The sequence below is a fragment of the Terrapene carolina genome, unplaced genomic scaffold (genome assembly GCF_002925995.2).
Source record: "Terrapene carolina triunguis isolate 2854851 unplaced genomic scaffold, T_m_triunguis-2.0 Scaffold229, whole genome shotgun sequence".
NCBI lineage: Eukaryota > Metazoa > Chordata > Testudines > Emydidae > Terrapene > Terrapene triunguis.
In genome coordinates, this window is record NW_020664580.1 from 1,141,499 (window position 1) to 1,156,143 (window position 14,645).

Genomic DNA, 14,645 nt, shown 5'->3' on the forward strand with positions numbered 1-14,645 from the left:
TGCATCCCAAGACCGCATTAGTTTTTTTTCACAGCCATATCACATTGGCGGCTCATAGTCATCCTGTGATCAAACAATACTCCGAGGTCCTTTTCCTTCTCCTCTGTTACTTCCAACTGATGCATCCCCAGCTTATAACAGAAATTCTTGTTATTAATCCCTAAATGCATGACCTTGCACTTTTCACTATTAAATTTCATCCTATTACTATTACTCCAGTTTATAAGGTCATCCATATCTTCCTGAATGATATCCCGGTCCTTCTCTGTATTTGCAATACCTCCCAGCTTTGTATCACCCACAAACTTTATTAGCACACTCCCACTTTTTGTGCCAAGGTCAGTAATAAAAAGATTAAATAAGATTGGTCCCAAAACCGATCCCTGAGGAATTCCACTCGTAACCTCCTTCCAGCCTGACAGTTCACCTTTCAGTATGACCCGTTGTAGTCTCCCCTTTAACCAGTTCCTTATCCATCTTTCAGTTTTCATATTGATCCCCATCTTTTCCAATTTAGCTAATTCCCCATGTGGAACCATATCAAATGCCTTACTGAAATCGAGGTAAATCAGATCCACTGTGTTTCCTTTGTCTAAAAGTTCTGTTACTTTCTCAAAGAAGGAGATCAGGTTGGTTTGACACGATCTACCTTTTGTAAAACCATGTTGTATTTTGTCCCAAATACCATTGACCTCCATGTCCTTAACTACTTTCTCCTTCAAAAATTTTTCCAAGACCTTGCATACTACAGATGTCAGACTAACAGGCCTGTAGTTACTCGGATCACTTTTTTCCCCCCTTTCTTAAAAATAGGAACTATGTTAGCAATTCTCCAATCATATGGTACAACCCCTGAGTTTACAGATTCATTAAAAATTCTTGTTAATGGGCCAGTTCCTTTAATATTCTTGGATGAAGATTATCTGGGCCCCCTGATTTTTAGTCCTATTAAGCTGTTCGAGTTTGGCTTCTACCTCGGATGTGGTAATATCTACCTCCATATCCTCATTTCTCTCTCCTTGCCCTTACACAGTGCTTCAGATCCCAGCCTAACTCCTCCAGTTATTTGGGCTGGATGTGGGGGGCAGGATCTAAGGCTAGATGAGTTCTATAGCATCAACGATATTTGGTCAAGTTTTGCTCTTGGTTACACCAGGGTAAATTCCATTAAAGTTAATGAGCCAAATTAATCCTTGGTTTAATTTCACTGAAGTCAATGCAGTTTACACCATGGATGAATTTGACTTATTGGAGTTACTGAGCATTGACCACACCAGTGTACTTGAGAGCAGAATTTGATCCTTAACAATTACGCTTGAGTTACACTATGGTATGCAGTTCTTAATAAAGCAGTATTTAGTGTATCCCAAAATCTAATAATGCTTGTGGCAGGGTACTGGGCAAAGGGTTGCAAATTCAGCCCTCTGTCATGCCCACTCCTCAGTAGAGGAACAAATTAGAGTAGGCTGGAAGTAACCTGGCCCTAATTGGGGAGGCGGAGATAGCTGCTACCTAATTAGCCTGGGGCTGCATGAAAGCCTCAGGGGATGAAAGCCAGCTGGGGGAGAGCAGGAGGAAAGGGAAAAGGCAGGGAATGGAAGCAGGGAGGTAACTCTCCCCTCCCTCCTGCCTGCAGATGGTGATGGGTTACTTGTATGTGGTGAAATGGTGGTGGGAACAAGGCTGAGAATAAAGTGCACCAGTGGTTACTAAACCCAGGGTCTCCGAGTGACTTTGTGAACCTAGCAGGGGCAGAAGCCAAGGGGACCCTGCCACACTCTGCTACACACTTCAGTAATCAAACACTTTTCCTGTAGACCAAAGCACATGATATTCTGTATCTTAGAAAACCAGGACAGTCCATATTGCTCTTCTTCCCCTATTTCTACAGCGAGAAGGATCAGCCAACTGGTCTCTTGAACTGTATGGGTTTTGCTTTTTTTTTTTTTAATTTAAAGGCACAAGCTTTTATTGTCTCCTCTGGGCAGACCCTCATCTTAAAATCATATTGTGCCTTAACAGCATAGGTGGTGGGTATTAAAGGCCAGGGGAGGCTAAGCCTCCCCAAACAGCTGCCAACCCACTACTTTTGAGAGTGCAGATACCTGGGCTATTGCCCCACCTGGGCTCTGCCCTGGAGTCCCAGTCCGCCCTCGCTCCGCCCCTTCCCATCCCCGCTCTGCCCCCTCCCCCGAGCACCCCACCACCTGCCGAGTTGCTCCTCTCCTTCACCCTCACAGCAGAGAAGAGGAATAAGGGTGAGCAGCCAGTGGGGGGGGGGGGAGGGGAAAGTGGGAGCGGGTCTTGGGGTGGTGTGTGGGCGGAGCATGGGTAGGGCCTCGGGTGGAGAAGGCCAAGCAGGGCCAGGCCTCGGGCTAAAGCCATGGTCCAGGGCAGGCGCAGGGGGAGCTTCTGACGCTCGTGCCAGCCTCCCCAAATGCCCGAGCCATGTGCTGCCCATGTTAACAGTATATAACATTCTTCTTCATAAAATGTTCTCCAATCTTAAAGGCTGTTTATAAGGTAGAATTCAGGGGTAGGCAACTATGGCATGCGTGCCAAAGGCGGCACGCAAGCTGATTTTCAGTGACACTCACACTGCCCGGGTCCTGGCCACCAGTCCGGGGGGCTCTGCATTTTAACTTAATTTTAAATGAAGCTTCTTAAACATTTTAAAAACCTTATTTACTTTACATACGACCATAGTTTAGTTATATATTATAGACTTATAGAAAGAGACCTTCTAAAAACATTAAAATGTATTACTGGCACACAAAACCTTAAATCAGAATGAATAAATAAAGACTCAGCACACCACTTCTGAAAGGTTGCTGACCCGTAAGGTAGATGAATGCGTTGACCATTCTTTATAAATTGCCTCTATCCATCACTAAATTCCATTTGCTTTTCCTGTTATGAATCTAGCTCTGCATTTCACCGTATAGAAAAGTCAAGGGATTATAGGTATCACAGGTAGAAACATCTATAGTTAAGCTTCCTTAACACGTCCCATTATAAAAGCCTGTTTTCAGTTGGGGGGGGGGGGGCATGTGGTCAGAAGCTGGGGGAAAGGGATAGGAATAGAAGGGAGGAGGGAAATGACAGGAATACAGGAGGGGGACAGGAGTCAGGGCAGAGGAGGAGGGGATAAGGACTGAAGGGTCTGTGGTCCCCTACAGAACCTGCATTTGAACCCAGGAGTCCTGAGACTCAACATTTCTTTGCTGTCTAGGAAATAGCAGTGAAACCTACTGGCAAAGTGTCTGTCTCCTCCCTCCCTTTCCCCTCTTCCTTCCCCCCGGCTGGATTACATATTTTTTGACAACCTGTTGTTCCTATCAGTTACTCCATTAGTTCAACTGGCGGAAGACTGTGCTGTGGATCTAAACATCCTAACCCTGCTGATGACCCAAGTTGGGGGTCATTGTAGTTCCAGATGATGAAATTTGTTTTTCTAGGTTGCTTTTTAAACCATTTAGGAAATTACATCCCCCCAAATGATAAAAGGTTGTAAAGTCAAGCCCTCAAAAGTTAGGAAATGCCAGAGTAAAGTTGCACATGTACCCTTAATTCAGCTCCCATATGATAGTCTTTAATTGCATGATTACATGGTTTCATTACTTGTATCAGTCTACAGTAATTCAGTATGGTTAGTCTGGTTTTCCGAGGTGACGAGATATCCAACAGGGTTAGTAGTTTGTAGCTGTAGTTCCCATTCACCCTCCCATTTTTTTTCTATTAGTGTGAATTATTTGCACTTTGGCAGTGTCAGGAATAGGCCGTTGCCAGAAGTTTGGGCAAAAGCTGGTAACACCATGCACACACAAAAGGAAAACATCACAGAACCCCAATCCTGCAATAAAGTTCTTGTAAGCAGACCCTGACACTTGCATGGAATTCCACTGAAGTTAACAGGGCTCAGTGCAGGTAACAGGTGTGTCTCTGTGCAGAGCCAATTGCAGGATTAGGGACTCAAAAATGGTAACTGCATCACAAGAGTCAGAGACCACTGACCATGAGTTGTTTGCCTTACAGATGGCCAGGACAGTCGGAGCAGAAATTACCAGACACTGTACAACTATTTTGGACTCAGTTTCCTAAACTGGAAGCTAAAATGAATAATACATTAGGAGAAATAGGAACTGCAATAGCAGTATTAAGGGTGCTGGCTCAGAGATGAAAACAGATCACTACCCTGGAAGATTGGTCAAAAGAGACAGATAATCAACAGAGTAAATAAAAATATTGCCTGGCAAACTGTGACACCGTGAAAACCATGACAGGAGGAAAAATCGAATAGAGATTGGACTTTGAGAAACAATGGAAGGAAAGCAATCTGTATCCTCCTCCAAACAATGAATTCCTGCTGAGCTTAAAATGGAAGTGAAAAATGGCCACACTAGAACGGAGTAGACACACAGAATTGGATCATTGCCTTCAGGGGAGATTGTGAAACTCAGCACAGCTATTAGTATTCCATAGTCAGGGAGACCACTAAGGAACCCGAAGCTGAAGAAATCTCAAGGTCCTACAGGAAGGAGATAATAAGCTATTCATATTTACAGATTTCTCCATTGCCACCCAGTGAAGGCCAGTGGAATTCACAGAGGTCAGGAGTATGCGTTACTCAAAAAAATATTAGATTCACTTTCCTATACCTGGCAACTCTAAAAATAATCAGCATTGGTTAGACATCCGCCTTCGAACGTCCAGCAGAAATTAAAGTTATTCTCAGCACTATTTCATATAGTTCATTGACGTGAACTATGCTGCTGTTATGTAAGAAGTAGATCTATATATTCCCTTTTTTATAGACTTTCTGTAAAATAACCTCCTGGCATATTGGATATTAACTTACAAAATAGATTAATTATCTGGCATTCATAGCCAATTTTTTAACCTCCTCCCCACTTGATTTGAAATTCTGATTTAACAGAAGCAGGAAGTTTACGGAACTTAAAAAGTAATGAGAACTCAAGCGCTTGTACTTGTTTTACTCTCTGCTGGAATGGAGATTTCCCAGACACGGTTTATCACATAATCTGTGTATTTACTTTTTGCCTTCCTGAATATATACCATTTAGGATTGCTTCCCCTCCCCGTATGACAAGCATGTTACAGATAGGGAGAGCCATAAAAAAAAGTCAAACAAAATGTTCTGTTTCAGGCTATCAACACTATTTAATAATTCGTTTCCCTGTAAAAAAATGTTTCATAAAAGAAATGGCAAAAACTCTGATTATACCAATAGTGCTAGGAAAAAAAGGAGAAAATATTTAAAGCAACATCTACTTTTATAATAAATGACAATATCTAGTAAATAGTTATGAACAGTCTAGAATGTGTACATAGAACCAGGACCAGCTCTAGGCACCAGCAAAGCAAGCACGTGCTTGGGGCGGCACATTTCTAGGGGTGGCATTCTGGTTGTCGGCCGGGCTGGGCTGCATGTTACGCAGCAGCAGGGTGGGCAGAGCCAGCAGGCTGGCCAGCAGCCAGAGTGCGGTCAGTAAGAGCAGCGCGGGGGCGCACGGGCTGGGAGCGCGGCAGCGAGCGCACAATGGCCAGGTGTGCACTGCGCACCCAGCCCACTCTCGTTCGCCTCCCCATAGTAATAGTAGGGCTTGTCGCCCAGCGGGTCCACAGCTGCATCCTCCATGGCCCCGCACTGTGCCCCACTGCCTATAAAGGGGGCTCCTGCCACTGCCCCCCGCCCCCCGCCCCCTGCGGTGCACCCGGAGACCCATCCCTGGCTGCTGCTCTGCCAGCCCAGCCCGCTGGGGGTCGGGCTGTCCCGGGCCAGGGTCCCACCCTCCACACCCCGGTCCAGAATCCCAGCCCCTGACCCAGGCACATCACTTCTCCCCCTCATCCAGAGTACCCCCATCCCCACCCCCTGCCTCCCAGCACAGAGCAAAGCTTGAAGAGAGACAGAAAGGGAACAAGGAGGGCTCCTGTTTGCTTGGGTTGGGGGGCAAGTGGAATTGCTCCAGACCCCACACCTGGGAGCCAAAACCGAAAACAAAACAAACAAAATTGCACAGTACAAACATGTGTAAAAGCCAAAAAAAGGGGGCGGGGTCGGCCAAAAATTTTTTTTGCTTGTGGTGGAAAAAAACCTAGAGCTGGCCCTGCATCGAACATAAATCTCTCCATCTCTTTAATACTTTTCACTTAGTTATATTCATCATATGCAAGAAACATAATGCAGAGATACCAAACTTGATGCACTCAATATGGCAGAGTTGCATGATCCATTTACACTAGACAAAAATATACACCATAATGGGGAGATTTTTTAGGTAGTCTTTCCTTGGGGTAAAGAAAAAGCTTGCATATTAGGAAAGAAAAAAAAGTTTGTGTATTAGTAAAGAAGGATTTAAAAAGGATATAACAACACTAACAATCATTCCTATTAGCTACTGCCAAAGATATATTGCAGAACTGAGTGACTGACTGATGCTCCTATACAGTATTTGGCTCTTTTTAAAAGCAATATTTACCTGTGGATAGCAGGGAGATGTACTACTGTAGCACTACTGGTGGCAGCAACAGTGGGAAGTCTAGAGGGCGGGAAAAGTAGTGTAGACAGTTCCATAGGAGGGTGAATGAAGAGGCGGGGGATGTGCTCTCTCCAGCCCAATGTTGTATCATGGATCAAGGGGGATGTGGTCTCTAGACCACATGTGAAGGGTGAAAACAAAGTGAGAGTGAGTGTGTGGTCTGTAGTGGGAACATAGACTGAAAGAAAATTAAGTCTCTGGCCTATATGCTGGTGGATGTTTCTCTTGCCAATGCGCAGAAAGTGGGTGTGGGATAGTGGTCGTCTCTGGCTATATTAAAAATGCAGATGAGGCGAAATGAGCAAGGTAAACCTGCTAGCCTGTAAATGGAGTCTGGGGCAGATTTAAGGTGGTGGTGGCGATGATTGGAAGCATAACTGTGAATTTCTGTTTTTTTCCAGCACATGGGTTATCTAAAAACTATAATTATTAATGCCTGTTAACGTATAATTGTTTTTAAGGTTTAGAATACACAGCACTTAACTCAGTCTAAAGAATGTTTATTGACTGGGGTTTTCCCTAACTTTCATTAAAATGGAAAAAAAATACTTTTTGGGGGGTAAAACGATGATTAGATCCCAGCTCAGATCTTCCCAAGCCCCCTCCGCTCCTTCCAGCCTAACCCCCACACAACACTTTTCAGACTCAGAATACTCGTCCCTGGGGGTCAGGGCCCTTTTCCCTCCTACCCTTTTCAAACAGTGACAAGAGAGCACTTTTTCAAAGTTTTATAACTTGGAACAAGCTTGTCTGATTAACCTTCAACTTTTTTTCAAAGAATTTTCCTTTGGGGAGGACCTACACATAAGAAACTGTGTTTGGAAAAAGCATTTTTCAGAAAGTTAGACGGGTGGGGCAAATTCACACTTATAATGGAAACTTTAAAACCCTTAGCTATGGAGTCACTATTGTAAATGCATACACATGTATGTATAGACATGGATATAGACACAGACTCTGAACTTACACTATAGGTGTAAACCTTTATAAACAGGAATATTATAAATACAGGACATGCCAGAGATAAGAATGTGATTAGAAATTTCCACTTATAGTCCTGTTAACTTGGACGTATATTGCAGTTGATTGGGGGTGGGGGGGGGCTTCCTGTTTTGTTCATTACTTTAAAACTTGCTTAAGTTATAGCTTGGCAAATCTGTCTGGTTGGAGAAATGTTGAATACCATACAGAGATGCCTAGTTTGGGCTATATTGGATGGAAGGATGTTGGAGGTAAGGGAGTGGAGGTGATGAGTGGTGGAAGGGAGAGGCTGTGGGGAAACTCTACCAAATGTGTTAGTGTACGTATGCTGTGTAGTTAGATGCAAGAGTGGATAATGATAGCAATGGAAGGAGGTGCAGCAAAAGTGGGTCTCCATTAATAAGGTAGGGAATAAGGTTAAGGAGTTTAAGGCAGTGGTCTGAAAGGAAAATCTAGAAGGAGTCAGATTTCAGTGTTGGAGCACTCATTGCAATGAGTCACTGAGAGAGCCTGAGAGCTGCCTTTGTTTCACTCGAACGCTGGAGGAGACAACAGACTCCAATTTTTATTAACTTTTTATTTTCAGAAGTAAAAATTCATGTTCACTGAATATTTTTCCCACTTAAGGTCTTTCAACAAACTTTAAAAAAAATGCTCTCAAGGTAAGAATGCTAACTTTTTACTTTTTTCTAGAATTTCTGCCTTTAACTTTTAGTCTTATCTTTTTTTTCCTTTTTTTCTCCCTCTTCTTGGCAAATTTGCTCCAGGCATTGCTGGCGGCCCTGGAATTTGCTATTGCTGCACTGGGGTTCATTTCTCCCTGTTGTTTTAGCGGCTCAGGTCATAGAAGGTAAGAAACTCCCCAGATCACTATTTAAATTGAGGCTAAGGGTTTCTTTTGAAATCCACATTCCTAATATGGAAAGTAGTTGTGCATTTCAAATTTCTAATATATTTGCTGACTGCTGTTTTCAGCTTCACTTGGACAGGTTGCTGCTAGTTAAGAGCTATAATTGCCATTTATTCTGGAAGGCTGGGGGGCTAAAATAAATAAATTGGTCCCCAAAAGTAAGAGAGCATATGATGTGCTCTCTCAACGTTATTTGAGAGTGCAGTAAGAGAAAAAATTACTTCATGTGTTATATGGTGTATGTAAATTACACTTGGATTTACAGAGATGCAGAAGGGTAGTAAGAAGCAGGTAGATGGGTATAGATCTGTCATTCTGGTGTTAACAGGAGCAAGTGCTAAGTGTGGTGTGATCTCTAAGGCATTATGTGATGCTGCTTCTGAGTGTTACGAATTTGTGCTCCAGAATGCCTGAGCACATTGTGCCTTTCAGATCTCTTCAGTTATTTTTTTGACTAGCATGCTGAAATGAAAATCCCTGTGAATGAAAATCCCTTTTTCTCTTTCTCTATATAATGCATGCCTTGTAACATGGTCAATACCAGTCAATACCTTGCAGTTTGTACAGATGATATAACTTTTCAGCATATTTTAAAAGATACTGTATTGATTTAGAAGTTTACATACTATTGAAGAAAAAGCAAATAGAGATTGAAATGTTAGGTTTGCAGCACGGACGATAATATACCTTAAAAAGAGTTGAGCTCCTTCTTCAACCAGAATTAATTGTGGATCTTAATTATGTAGGCAACACCTAGATTCTATAGTTATGAGAGCATTAAAAAGGTACTGCATAGAAAAATACAGATTGGAGATAGGTTTTGGGGAATATTCAAATCTCTTTCTTTCTTTTTCTTTTTCTTTTTTTTTTTCCAACTGAGGCATGCCGCCCAATGTGTGGCAATGTCACAGCCAAATCTCCAGCTAGTCATTCCTTTCACTTCGCTGGGAGGTATGCCACATGTCAGCAAATGCTAACGGCAAGATTTTTACATATTGACCAAGTATGTTACGTTGCTGGACTACATGTAATTTATGAATGCTACCGTTAGGAACAAGCTATGAGAAAGACGGGCAAACATTACATGTATTTCATTTTCTGTTCATACAGAGTATGATGCATATACTATTTGGATCAAACTTTCAGCATCGTATGAAGATTTAGTTCTCATGTAAAGCTAAATACAGCAATACACTGACTAAAATGTTTATCTTGCATTGGACAGTCAGATGAAGACCTATAGTACAGAAAAACACAAGTAGAAACCCACATGTGGTCATAACTGTATGGGTCATACATTGATAATACTTAGAATAAGCATGAAGCTCTTGCAAGAGATAGATCTAGCACAACAGACCTGCTACCAGAGACAGAGCAGTCAATGATATCAATTACATTCAGTCTGGTAAGATGCTGATTGTCTTCACCTACAACTGACTTGAATGTGAGTTCGGAGTGCTCAGCACCTTGGAGGATTGAGCCCATAGATCTTTGACTGGTTATCTCACTTTTTGCATAGATATTTTTGTACAAAACGGTAGGCTGACATATGACAGTAGTTCAGCAAAGTGGAAACTGCTCTCCCATTAATGTGTAGAGGATTTTTGCAGGTAATTCAGTAATTATCCAGATAAATGCACATCTTCCCATGTGTGATTTTACCACTTGTTTCTAAAAGGAGATGATAGTTCTGTCAATTTTTAAGCTTTCTTACTAGCTGCTACTGCTGATGTCATACCCGTGGTCAGTCAACCCAAAAAATATATTGGCCTGACTTTTGTTCTCTTTAATGTTTCCATTTCCTAAACACTAATAAACTCTAAGCAGGCTATGTCTACAAGTCTCTTTCAGCATTATTGATTTCCAGGTTTCTCCTAGCCTTTGATTATCTGGGTATTGCCTCCTCCTGCTACTTGGCTTCTCCTCTCTCTCTCCCCGGCACCAGGCAGCCGTGGCTTACAGCCACAATTTGGCCCTGTCTCAAGTACTTTATTTTACAAGCTGCTGTGTTATATCTTATTTCTTAGTGGTGCTTTGTCACATTGTAGCTGTAAATGTGTATCTTTTCTTTGCTAGAAATTACTTTGTATAAAGTGATTCTTCCCAAGGAGACAAAGAAAGGTAAAGCTTGGAAATATTGGCATTGCCTGCCTATCTATTGGAGGACACTAAACTTTGGAATCAGTAATGTAGAACCCAGTGCAATGGGGCTACCTGTGGTGGTGGGGGGGAGGGGGCAGATGCTACTCCGGCTGAGTAAGGGTGACAGAATAAGCCCCATACAACTATTCTTGTTAATCAGGGAAGACTTAGTAGGGTGTGAAAGTCTCCACATATTGTAAGCAAGATATGAAGCATCGTTTGGTGGCATCAGGAGGATAAATATGACATCCTTCCATGATACTAGTAATTGATCAGTCCTGGTACTTGTCCAGCCAGATTGTGCCTGGACCTCATGCAGATACACAGGGGAAATTGGGGAAAGTGTAAGTTGCCTTCCTCATTTGCATGATCCATGGAAGGGCCAAGTAAAGTTGCAGCCTCTGGCCCAGATCCACAAAAAGACTTAAGATCCCAACCTCCCACATTAGGTGCCTAAGTTAAAAATGTAGGTGTCACTGAGCCTCAAAACCCTCATTTGGCTGCCTTCTAACCCTACGTGCCTAGAATCACTCAGTGCCAATATTTTTTGCTGTACAAGTCCCCTAGATGCTTGTTTCTGCCTCCAGGCATGCACAGTGCTGCCTTAGACAGGAGTCCTGCTGCCTAACTCACACCGAAGCCCCAGTGTGGCCTTCAAACCAGGTACAGATTGGCATTCTCCCAGCTATCTCCCCAGGAGGGCCCAATCCAGTAGGCATGCTTTGAGCATGCCTAACTCCACACAAAATCACTGGAGGACAGCAGCAACCTCCCATATAGCCTTTATCCCTGTGTACTCATCCCCCATATGAGACCCCCAGTTTATACCCCACCCCCCAATAAGGAGAAGGGATTTGAACAGGGGTCTCTCACCTCTCAGGTGAGTGGCCTAACCACTGAGCTATGGATAGTCTGATATGGGTGCTCTGTCTCTGCAGCTGAAGTTGTTCCACTGTGTATAGATAATTAAATATGCATTGGGCCAAAGAGACAGAGTGAGAATGACACTATAGTCCAGTTGTCTTAGGGCACCTGTCAGGTGACCAGGACAGGGGCAGTCTAGCCTGGTGGTCAGAGCAGTCGTCGGGCACTAAGGACTAGGGTCAGAGCTGGACTCAGTAGTCAAAAGCTGGAGCCAAAGGTTAGACCGGAGGGCAGGAACTGGATACCAGAGTCAAGAGCCAGACTAGAGTCTGCAGTCAGAAGAAGCCAGAGCCAAAGTTCGAGCTGGAGGTCAGGAACTGGGTCGAGCAGTGTATCAGGCAAGGCGGAGTTCAAGGCAGGTGCAAGGTAGAGTCAAGGCTGGGGGCAAAGCAGGAGCAGCAGGACCAAGGTAACAGAGGAGCAGTCACAGTGGTGAGTGTGAGCACTGAGGGCCGGCGGAACTGCTGCTGCTGGCCTCTGAAGCCACTCAGGTGGTGTGGCTCATCAGGCAGCCTGCTTGCAGGCCAGCTGTACTGATGAGGTTGCCTGGAGACTAGCTGTGCTCCAGAACCTGGTTCCTAGTAGCACCTCACCTGAGAGGTGGGAAACTCAAGTTCAAATCCCTGCTCATCAGATAGAGGGTGGAACTGAACCAGGATCTCTGAATGCGCAGGTGAGTTCCCCTACCACTGGGTGAAAGATAAAAAGGGAAGTGGCCACCCCCTGACCATTTTGTGTGGAGTTAGGTGTTCACTGGCACTGTTCTTGCAAGAAACAGCACAGGTACCTGGCTCCAGGAATGGGGTTCCCAGCTGTGGATTCCAGGCTCTGGGTTCCAAGCAGAGTTAGGCTCTTCTCTCCAGCCTGGACCTAGGTGCCTAAATTGTAGTGAGGGATGGGGCTTAAGACACTCCCCTCTATTTGGCACCTGCTATTGGCTAGCTTAGGTGGCTCCTTGCCTAGCATCCTGGCTTTTTTTAGCTCCATTCTCAGGCACCTATCTCTCTCCATTAATTATACAGAGCGCCTAGGCATCTAACCCAGGCTTCATAGATTCCACGGGGTGGCTAGGCGCCTAAAATTTAGGCACTGCAATGCCATTGTGGATTTGTGTCTCTGTACTTTGGGGACTGCAGGAATGATTCCCCACCATGCTCTGTCCATATGCCCCTGGAGGCTTATGTCACCTCAAAGGGGGTGGAGAGAAGGTGGGGCCATGCCAGAGAGGGGGTGTATGCTATACCCCATAAAAGGGTATAGCAGTGAGTATGCAGCCTGTGTATGCCCAGGAATTCCAGGAAGTATTCTGCCCTGCTAAGCCAGAAAGCCTGCAGTGTTTTTCCTGACATGGTGGCCTGTATCCCCTCATTGTGGACTCTGCTTAAATGGCATAATCAAGTCCCTAATGATAAAGTGACTGGTTTTTAACACAACAGCAAATCCAACTGCTCTGTTTTGTTGTCCAGCCAAAATACAGAATTAGTCACAGTTATATACATTGCATTTCACAATTGCACATTTTTCCATGTGACACATTGCCTTATTTTAAGTTAGCTACTAGAGCATGTGGTTATAATACCTCCAGAGCCGTTTTCATTGTTCCAGGAGCTAAGGGTCAGTCAAAAGTGTTTTTTGAGGGGTAGTGTAGATCGTTTCCACTGGATCATAACACAGAGTGCATGCAAGGCAGCTAAGTGTCTGATTAAACTTGGGATATTTGGCAGCTAGTTAAATAGATTAAATTGTTCACAAATTCATGGGAGAAAACCTCACCTCCAGTGAATGATTTATCTGGGGCTAGATTGTGCCACACAGACAAAGCCCTGATGCTCGGTGGCACGCTGAAACTTCCTTTCACCCCCTTCTGCATCACTCTGCTTGTTGATACACAGGTGGGGCAACCATGGCCCTTCCCTCTCTTTGCCCTCTGGCAGGTGATATGCACCCACGAGGGAGCAGAGTGGGAGAAATCCTTGCACTCCCCAGAATGGGCTCATAAGGGGTGAGAAGATCCTTAGCCCTTTCCACTGCACCCTCCCACTGCACACCCTCAAAAGGGGCAGGCAGAATCTGGCCACTGAATGTTATCAGACCTGTTATGGAGCTGGTCAAATTGTGGAAACCTTTGTAATTACAACAGACGAAATTTGCATCAAATAGTACCTTATTCTGTTTGTTTGTAGAGAGACAAGTCAGAGCCTATTAAGGGGAAGTGATGGAGCTGATTTACTTACATTAGGGTTACCATATGTCCGGGTTTCCCCGGACATGTCCGGCTTTTGGGTCTTTAAATAGCCGTCCGGGGGGAATTTGTAAAAAGCTAAAAATGTCCGGGATTTCCCCCAGACGGCTATTTAAAGACCCAAAAGCGAGGACAGGGCAGCCGCGCTGGGGGAACCGTGGCAAGCCGGTGCCGCCGGCGCCGCTCACCTTCCCTCCCTGGGCCCTGGGGCAGCGCGCAGTGAGCTACCGGCGCGGCGGTGTCAGCCCACGGGGCCCCCCGCCCGGCCGGCAGGAGCCTGCAGAGCGCAGCCCTGCCCCTGCCCCGGCACACAGAGAGGCAGGGAGGTCTCACTCCCCTGCGTGCTGCAGCGGGGCGGGGCCTGTAGACTCCAGCAGCAGGCAGCTGTCGCCGGGCAGAGAGCCCTGCCCCCCTCCCCTCGACCCGACCCGACCCTAAGAAGGGGCCAGAGGGACTGGGAGGGACCTGCCTGCTGCATGCTTCCTGGGAGCCGCTACAGGTAAGCACTGCTGGGCTCACCTGGCCCCCTGGCAGGTCCCTCTGGGGGGGCTCCCCTCAGACCCACTGCCCTCAGGCCCCACCCTGACCCTGTTCCCTCAGCCTCCCCTGCCGGCCCCCCTGTACCTCCCACCCCGAACCCACTGCCCTCAGTCCCTGCCCCCGTTCCAACAGCCTCCCCCACAGTCCCCCTGCTCCCCCCAACCCACTGCCCTCAGCCTTGCCCTACCCCAAATCTCTTCTTCAGCCTCCCCCGTCATCCCACCCCATCGCTCCCCCTGCTGTCCCACCCCCTCAACTTCCCACCATTCCAGTACTGCTCCCCTCTGTCTCATCCCCTCCAGACCCTGTCCCTCTCCCCAACCCCCCAACCCTCCCCAGCCCA

The 14,645-nt window shown here is 45.5% G+C and overlaps 1 long non-coding RNA gene across 1 annotated transcript in view; it reads left to right on the forward strand.

The window, feature by feature from the left end:
• Positions 1-7,818: 7,818 nt before the first annotated feature.
• The window catches only part of LOC113407594, a 75,768-nt gene continuing 68,941 nt past the window's right edge, over positions 7,819-14,645 (forward strand). The window contains exons 1-2 of the long non-coding RNA XR_003370025.2: positions 7,819-8,206; positions 8,312-8,394. This is a non-coding gene — a long non-coding RNA (uncharacterized LOC113407594). The remainder of the gene's footprint in view (positions 8,207-8,311; positions 8,395-14,645) is intronic.